General features: G+C 40.6%; 1 long non-coding RNA gene across 1 annotated transcript in view; it reads left to right on the top strand.

Annotated features, from left to right (window-relative positions):
* Nucleotides 1-2873, top strand: part of LOC111247297 (uncharacterized) — a 125198-nt gene extending 122325 nt beyond the window's left edge. The window contains exon 9 of the long non-coding RNA XR_015325335.1: nt 2859-2873. This is a non-coding gene — a long non-coding RNA (uncharacterized LOC111247297). The remainder of the gene's footprint in view (nt 1-2858) is intronic.
* Nucleotides 2874-8200: the final 5327 nt, after the last annotated feature.

Raw genomic sequence — 8200 nt, forward strand, 5'->3', positions numbered from 1 at the left:
TTCGTAATGAAGGTCACACTGTGGCCGTTAGTGAAACAGAGGAGATTTTTGGTCGACAGTTCAGAGGAAAGAGGCCGTTCGATCAAACAATTTTTATTGCACAGCTTTGCGTACAATGCTTCACTTGCCAGCGCCCTTTCAATAGTTGGCGGTGGCGCCACCTTTCTGCCATCTAACCGGATTTCCCATTAGGCAGTCCGCCGGTAGCAGTAGCGCAAGCTGTTGCCACAATATACGAAGCGCCGCTTCCTAGACACGTTAAGTGTACAGGGAACCCTTATTATTTGTCAGCCCTAGATTCCTGTCCTGATCCGACTTATAAGTCTCCGCGCTCGTGCTGCCATTGCTGTCACTGGGTCTTCAGTTGTTTTCGGTTGTCCTGCCACAGCAAGCGTCAGTTCTGCCGCCGCCGTTGCCGCCGATTTCTGTGCTACTCGAACACAAACTGCGTTGAACCCACCCGAGAACGTCGGACGGCCTGGATCTGCGCTGTTTTACTTTTTCTCTCCCTTTCGAAGTCACTTTTGCTTGTTAGAATAATAGCCACTTAGTAGCAGGCCTCTAGGAGCCTGATGAGCAATTATTGAGTGAGCTGAAAAAAGCAACCATATAGGTGCATATAAAAGAAGGACCAACTGCGATGGGTCCTAGCAGGTAATCCTATCGACATTCGGTGTAGCCTTCTTTAAGCTCGGCAAAGTGCCATTCTGTTTTTCTTTGACGTGACGCCAAAATGGCATGATGAAGAAAAGCTTTTGGTTGACTGAGCCGCATGCATGTATCTATACATTCAATTGATGAATCTTGAACTGATGATGAATTAGTAAATATACTTAGCAGCCTAGTGAATATAAACAGATCTACGCTGGTCAGTATACAAAGAATATCTGAATAGAATCGTCGACGTGCCTTTTGCGTGCTTGAATTCTATTACGCTATACAGGGTCTTAGGCCGGTCCTTAAAAAATTTCAATAATTGATTTTGCCATGTCAGTTACTTCACCGTTAGTGAAGATGGTCACTGAGCGTGCGGCCCGTTGATAAGCATTTGCGCGCCAACGAACCTATATAACAAACTTTTCTATCTAAAATAGTAATAAATTGTTATTTCTTTATTGTATGTATTTTACAAACAGTATGCTTACAAAATTCACTGACGTTATAAATAATATTAATGGACATATGTAGCATCCTGAGGATTTAAACTAACATCAATCTGAACACTATGGCGCGAACGGAAACAATAAGCAATGTAACCCCAAAAAGCCCCATTCACATGGTTTCTCTCAATATAAGCCTAACTAGTCCTAAAATGTGACTGTCCTTAGTTAGTCACAGATGGTAACTCGTATATGTCGAATGCGGGATTCGAACCAATATATGAGACGCGCCTATAACTTTGCCTTTTATTAATTGTCCTTCGAAGCAATCGAAAACATCAATCCACATTTTTTAATTTAACAGCAAACGATGAAATTCATAACGGTGTGGATGCACAACATAACCACGTAAATCTCTACAAAGCACGGATTAGGAAGCGGCACTTAAAAGTGATTTAGCCAACGGTTCCATATTTCGCTGGGGACTGTCTGCTTAGTGCGTACACGACTGCAAAAGTTACCATCTCAAACTTGCCACAATTAATTGCTAGACAGAAATTTAGGATTCCAGTTTCAATGAGTAACTTCCAACCGAACCGCGACCGATTCCTCCACAGTACTTCGTTTACCTTGTGTGATCAAGCACAATCTGTTCTCCGAGTACTGCAACGTTAGCAGCCACTAGTACAGATAACGAATAGCTGCTACTAACAATGACATCTACCTCTTAAAACGTATAGAATTTAGATAGCGCCTGTACGTTTTCGTTATGGCATTTCTTTTTTTCTTTAATGCTGGTACTTCCAAAATTCCGCAGCAAACACGGAAATGTAAAGAGTCTTCGTAGATAAAAATTATATGCGAGAGTTTTCTGAGATATAGAAATTTGATAACGGTCTTTGTGATGCAACTTTAAGCAACCAGATAATATCTGTATCAGTTTGATTTGCTATAGACGAGGCTTAATGGCTTACTGTTATTCTATTTGTCCTATTTTAAGTTGATCGACAACGCAGCGTCTGCTATAGAATAAATCATGTCAGTCTCTTCGACGAGCCAACTTGGTACAACCTCTCGAATGATTAACACCCATCGGAACACAGACAGGTCAATTAAACCCGTCAAGTTTAACATCTTCACATTATAGATATGATAAGATATATGAAACATGCTAATACTTAGTTATTTAAACAGGATTAAACACTCAGGATGGTCCTAGAAAAATCCGATGAGAAACTAAACAGGGGTGCGTCAGTCCCATAATCGAAATTGTACCATGGAAAACAAGATGGTATAACCGCTGTATACCAACAAGAACCTTGTCATATAGTGCTATTATCGAACTCTTTTACAGATAGATGTATCCGGCTTTTTATTTAGGCCATTCACGGCCTCCCTCGTATCATACGCTGTCCTAATATTTACTGCAGTCCAATCTCTGCGTTCCGCTCGAAAACAGTCGATAACGTATGAAAATATATTCTACTTCAATATTTTAAACAAATTAAAAAAAGCGTTAGCGCAGTGGCCAGAGGTAATTGTACGAAGCGCGTAGTTCTGTATCCTGTTGCGCATGAGACCACGGTTAGTGGTCTTTTTATTTGTTTTCTTCAGTGGCATTTATGGCGTAGAGTAGAAAATTTAGAAGTAACTATTAATACAAAACTCGACGTTTTGGAGCCGATAAATACAGGGGAGCAGACAGAAAGAAGTTCAGCTAGGAGAGAAACATGCTCACGGTTAGCAATTGTCTTTCAGGAAAGGTACGTATATATTCGAATGAGCTGCAACCAACGGTACAACTGTCACCGAGCGAGCACCAGAATCTCTGGCAAACGAAATCAAAATAGCTGATGACCCTTGAAGATTTCTTTTCTTTTTCAGTATTATCTGATATAGAAGGCAAAGTTAAGACAGCACCTGCTCCTCAAGGTAGCTTGCGTCAAAGGATGTTTGATGTATGTTCGGCCAACAGAAGTACAATTTGAGCACCGTTGACACTTTACATGTATAAACCGGTTATGTGCAAAGGCTTTAGGGAACGTGAGGAGGTTCCATTGTTTGGATACAGCGTTCCTACAAGTGGGGTATTGGGCAGTGGCATCATGGTCTCACTGCGCAAGTCTAATAGGAGCAAAGCTTGTACGTGGAGGTCACTTATACCCAGAGAAAATTTTTGTTCTGGACAGTAATGGAATCGAAGCTTAACTTCGAAGAATTACGATAATACTAGACAACGAACAATACTCGCATTTACATAAAATGTACTGGGGTTGCATTTTCTTTAATAGTTTCAAGCTTTGCTCGTTCTAAGAACCCCGAGTACAGTCTGTACATTGAGCTGTTTGATTGATTTCAATGCTATCGCTGATTAAACACATTTCGTTATTACCAGCACATGTATCGCTTTGTGGCTATTTATGAGACAAGCATCTTTAACTATGTAAGCACGTCAAATAGATTTCTAATTGTTTAGCTTCATTATGAACTCTTGACCAATTTGGAGAAAAGTATATAATGTATGGGTTAGCTCTTGCTAAAGAGAGTGACATTATTATATACAAACAATGAAACTGATATACTTACCACATAAAGCAACGTGAAACAGGCACCAATGTAGGACTTAACAACAAGCTTGCCAGATCGGCGTAACATAAGTACGCCGCTCTCGATTTGTATGTTTAGGCAGCGCAAATTTAGTGCCATCAAGTGCTGACCTTATTATCCAGGTCGTCACCCCACCTACAACAGACTCACCTGATTTCGTCACCCGCCTCAACCAGTTGCCATCCTGGTATCCCTCCAAAAAGACAAAGCAAACCAAGCTGTGCTAGCACGAGAAGGAAGAGTATATTGTTAATCTCGGAAAACGGCAGGCCCTAACAACGTTTGCAACATCCCCAAGACTACCTCTTCGCTGTGGCATTGCTCCACGTACTTACTAAAGTACAGACTTTTGTGTCAGGTTGAACAATAGGTATAGATGCTCCTGCTGAGATGTCAAGTGAAAACTACCTATATAAGAGTACAACTTAGCTTCGATTTACGCCTTCTTTAAACAGAAGCCTGGATAGATACCTTTGGATAGATTTTTATCTGGGATGATCATATCTACCGCATCACATTATAGCATTAATGTTCATGGGACCTAAACGACCTAGACGTAACATCCTCTCATGTCGTTAAGGGGTATGCCTGTGTTTCTTGAATCATTTGCGGGGGGGCTTAAATTTTATTGTCGTTTGCTACTTTAAGAAGGGTGCCCTAAAATTGGCTTTAGGTCGCTAGAAATCAGAAAATTCAGCAGTTATAAAGAGCAGTTTTAGATCATCGCTCGGATCTCTGTGTCGGCTGAATAAGCTAAGTTATCAGTTTATGACGTCTTCTCCGAACTATAATTGGACCATAACCAAAAAAGTGTTCGAGATGTATGAGAGATCGCAGCTCATTGGGAAATAGCTAAAGTACCTTGTGCAAACCAAAAGCATTGCAGCGAATGGAAGCCGTTAGACTCAAATGAAATACGGTACGTGAAATTATTTCGGATGTAACGAGGCTCAGAAACTCAATTTTTAACCTTCGGTACCGCTAACATACATAAAGAAATGTACCAATATCAGAAACCGCATGCGTCGTAAATTCAATTAGATCTGTCCGTTTGGAAAGAACTTTAGCGTATTAGGACCCTGACCGAGTTTTGCACCGGTAATCACATATCTCCCCATGAATTCAACTTTGTTTAATTATTCTTCCTTGTAAAAACTTTCAAAGATTTCCCTATTTACTAGATGATTACGCCATGAGACCTTCAAAACTATATCTCTATGATTGAGGAGGTCGATAAGAAACGTCGACTTATAGACGTAATATAAACTAATGTGTGTGTTTTTTTTTTATAAGTTAGTAACATTTTAGGTAACTGGCTCCATTCGAAGGAGCTAGGGCTAGCGATTAGGTCTGTCGGAGAGGGACTCCATTGACGGCAAAGTAAGGCCAAATGACTGAGAGATTCTTGTGTAGCACAGGCAAATGTTTACGCTAATGTCGAAATAATATTATGATTTCAGTTAAGAATCATTAGGTAAATGAGGGATCTCGCAATATTGATCTCCCTCTTACTATAGCAAGATGCTCGTTTCACAAAGCTTCTACATCACTGGCGAAATTAAGGTACTTATGCCTAGTTCGGGATTTTAGTGTACGATTCAGATTTGTCACTATTATTAGCTTCTAAGAAATGTTACTAATTAATATATATTCAAATACAAAAATGGCTGTAAAAAGTATGTTAGAGAGTAAGTATGCTTTCAGACACAAAATAAGCAGATCGACATTCTCTGGACTTATAAGGAACACATTCATTATACTAAAAACTACCTTTCCGGACTACGTACAAAATTTCCCGTTCATATTCAGTTAGGGTCCTTTGTATCCTTGAAGTATTTGGGCGCGGCTACCCCTCTGTGGTGTGCATGTAAATACCAGGCATCCTTACTTACTTGTAAGTTTACGTTGCAGGTTTTGCTAACTTATTTTATCCTACCGTTACTGATCTCGAACGTCCATTAGTGAAAGCCTAAACTTAGCGAATATCTGCTATCCGAAATATATACATTTCTAAAAGGACGATATTTTATCTTATTAATTGATCTCGTCCAGTTTTGTACGTTTTTGTAGAAAGGCTCATTCCTGCATAAAATATATTGCAACAGGTGCACAGTAGTCAGCACAAATCAGAACAAGTCTTACTATTTCAACTGCTGGCCTTCGGCGGGACCTGATATTCCTTTTAAACGTCAAATTTAGAAAATACGAGTATTACATTATCGATGGGACGTAATTGGTACAACAGCCCAGCTAAACAGTGCTTTATCAAAGCCTCGTATGATTTGTGTGGAAAAATGGCCCAGAATAATTACGCTGCTCATTACATACGACAGTTACATACAAAATTGCTTTAATAAGCTAGTCATTTTCATAATCAGCACAAAACATTATTATCACTAGAGCTCTGAAAACAGGATATCACCGGGCAAATATTTTCCATATAATAGAACGATGAAGCAAATGGAAAAAGAGAAAAAAACAAACTAATTATCAAATTGAGACGATTCGACACGTAATTTAATTGTCTAAATTATCTAGAGTTTTTCGTTTAATAATCCTTTTTTTCACATTATTTAATGAAAGGGCTGCGTGTCTAGTTGCCATATGCGTCGATTGTCCAGAGGTAGGTAGTCCTATTGTCGTTGTTAAACTTGCGTTGCTTAGATATCTCATACTGTACACAAGAGGTGAACGCACATATGATAAAAGGATCGAAACCATCTACACTTAGCCACAGTCTGCTTAGCAGACATCAGCCGAAGTAAATGTATCTGGCGGCGTATAAGTTGAAACTACAAGATAGTCCTTCCTGTCTTTTAGACCGCGTTTGGTGCCAGCCCCAGCGCTATGTCTGGCATTATAGCGATCTCATTAATTCAGCTAGCGGACCCTCTTTCTTTTCTGCGTTCCCTCCAGTCAGTGCTGACTTCGTCCGTATCTGCTTTTGAAGCTACATAGTGGAATGCGAGATTTGCCCTGAGGGGGCCAGTTCGGCGAATTGCAAGAAAGCATCTCGCATTTCTGCACCAGCAGCTCTCGTCTCCGTTGAAATGAAAGGCCTTCACAGTGCTGGGGGCAGGACCTGGAGAAGACGAAGACAGAGAGAGAGCGAGGAGAGCGATGAAGCTGAAGTCGACTGAAGGTGGTGGTGGTGGTAGATTGGATTTGGATGTGGACTGCACGGCCAAAAAGTCATTGGACCAATTGCCTCCGGCGACCGGTTCTTGTAAGCGTCCAACCAAGTAGGAGCCTGACGAGTGTAAGTCTGTTTTTTTAAGTACACCCTTGGGGGTGTGGGGAGTGCGAACGACGGCGAACGTAACAGAAGACACCACATAATACGCCACCATTTATAGCGGCAGCAGCTGTGGTAAGAGCCCCATACTGTTGCTACAACGACGAAGTCTGTATTCTTATGCTCCCGGCAGAAACGTGACAGATTGCTGCCTGATGGGCTGCTGATAAATAATCCCAAGGACTTACCGCATATATACTCATCGTGTGAAAATGTTAACTCAATTGAAAAGAACAGCTGGCGTTTGTTCTACCGGCCATATTGGTGTTGTATTCTTAATCTTTTTCATATTTACATTTGCACATATCTGTCTTCGTGTATGCTATTACTTTAACTGTCCCTACGCAGACGAACTAAGGTAGCGAATGGAAAAAGCAAGCGAGTAATGCACTCAGATACGGTGATGGATGGCCGCAAGACAAGCGCAGATGAATAGGAATACCTGTAATTGAAACTTGGCACATGCACTGCTGCGGAGAGCTATTGAGCATTACGCTATAGTGTACCGCAGAGGATTCCTATTTTGCAAGCCTTAACTTTTAAATACGAGCTACGCGACTTGGGCTAACTATTAAAGCCGAAAAGCGTTTATGACCAATAGCGGTTATGATGTCCGCACCAATAGGAACAGGAAGAAGAACTTGCGTTTGAGAATAGGCCTATCTAAGAACCTGTACTCACAAGATAACTAGTTCCATAGCGTTGGAAGTTCTATACTAATACATATGCATGTATGGGTTGTAGGCTAAATTTGAGAAGTTACACGAGTTAAACCATTACCAAAGCACGAAAAGCTTCGTTCTGAATCTACAACTTGTACGGCGGCCACATGAGAAAGTCCTGTCTGACATCGGCTCAATTTAAATTAGCGAATTTAGTAATTTCTTCCATGTGCATGGCCTGTTTTGGTAAATCCTATCGGAATCGTTCGACTTCAGTTAGTTATACTTGGACGATATTAGTTGTTGTTAAAGCGTTTATTATAACAATAGAATATACATGGGAGTTAGGATTGATTGCATCCTTGAATTGTTATATTGCTACAATATGGCCAGGATGGACGATACAAAGGACACAGGTGCTTAAGTGTTTGCAACTAAATTACACAGAGGATTCAAACAATGCGCCCATTATTACACAGTACTCGAGGAGGGTACTAAATGGTACATTTTAATAGCTACTCGTAATTTTACCTGGC

Source organism: Varroa destructor, unplaced genomic scaffold, assembly GCF_002443255.2.
Source record: "Varroa destructor unplaced genomic scaffold, Vdes_3.0 BEIS01000003.1, whole genome shotgun sequence".
In the NCBI taxonomy this organism is placed as follows: domain Eukaryota; kingdom Metazoa; phylum Arthropoda; class Arachnida; order Mesostigmata; family Varroidae; genus Varroa; species Varroa destructor.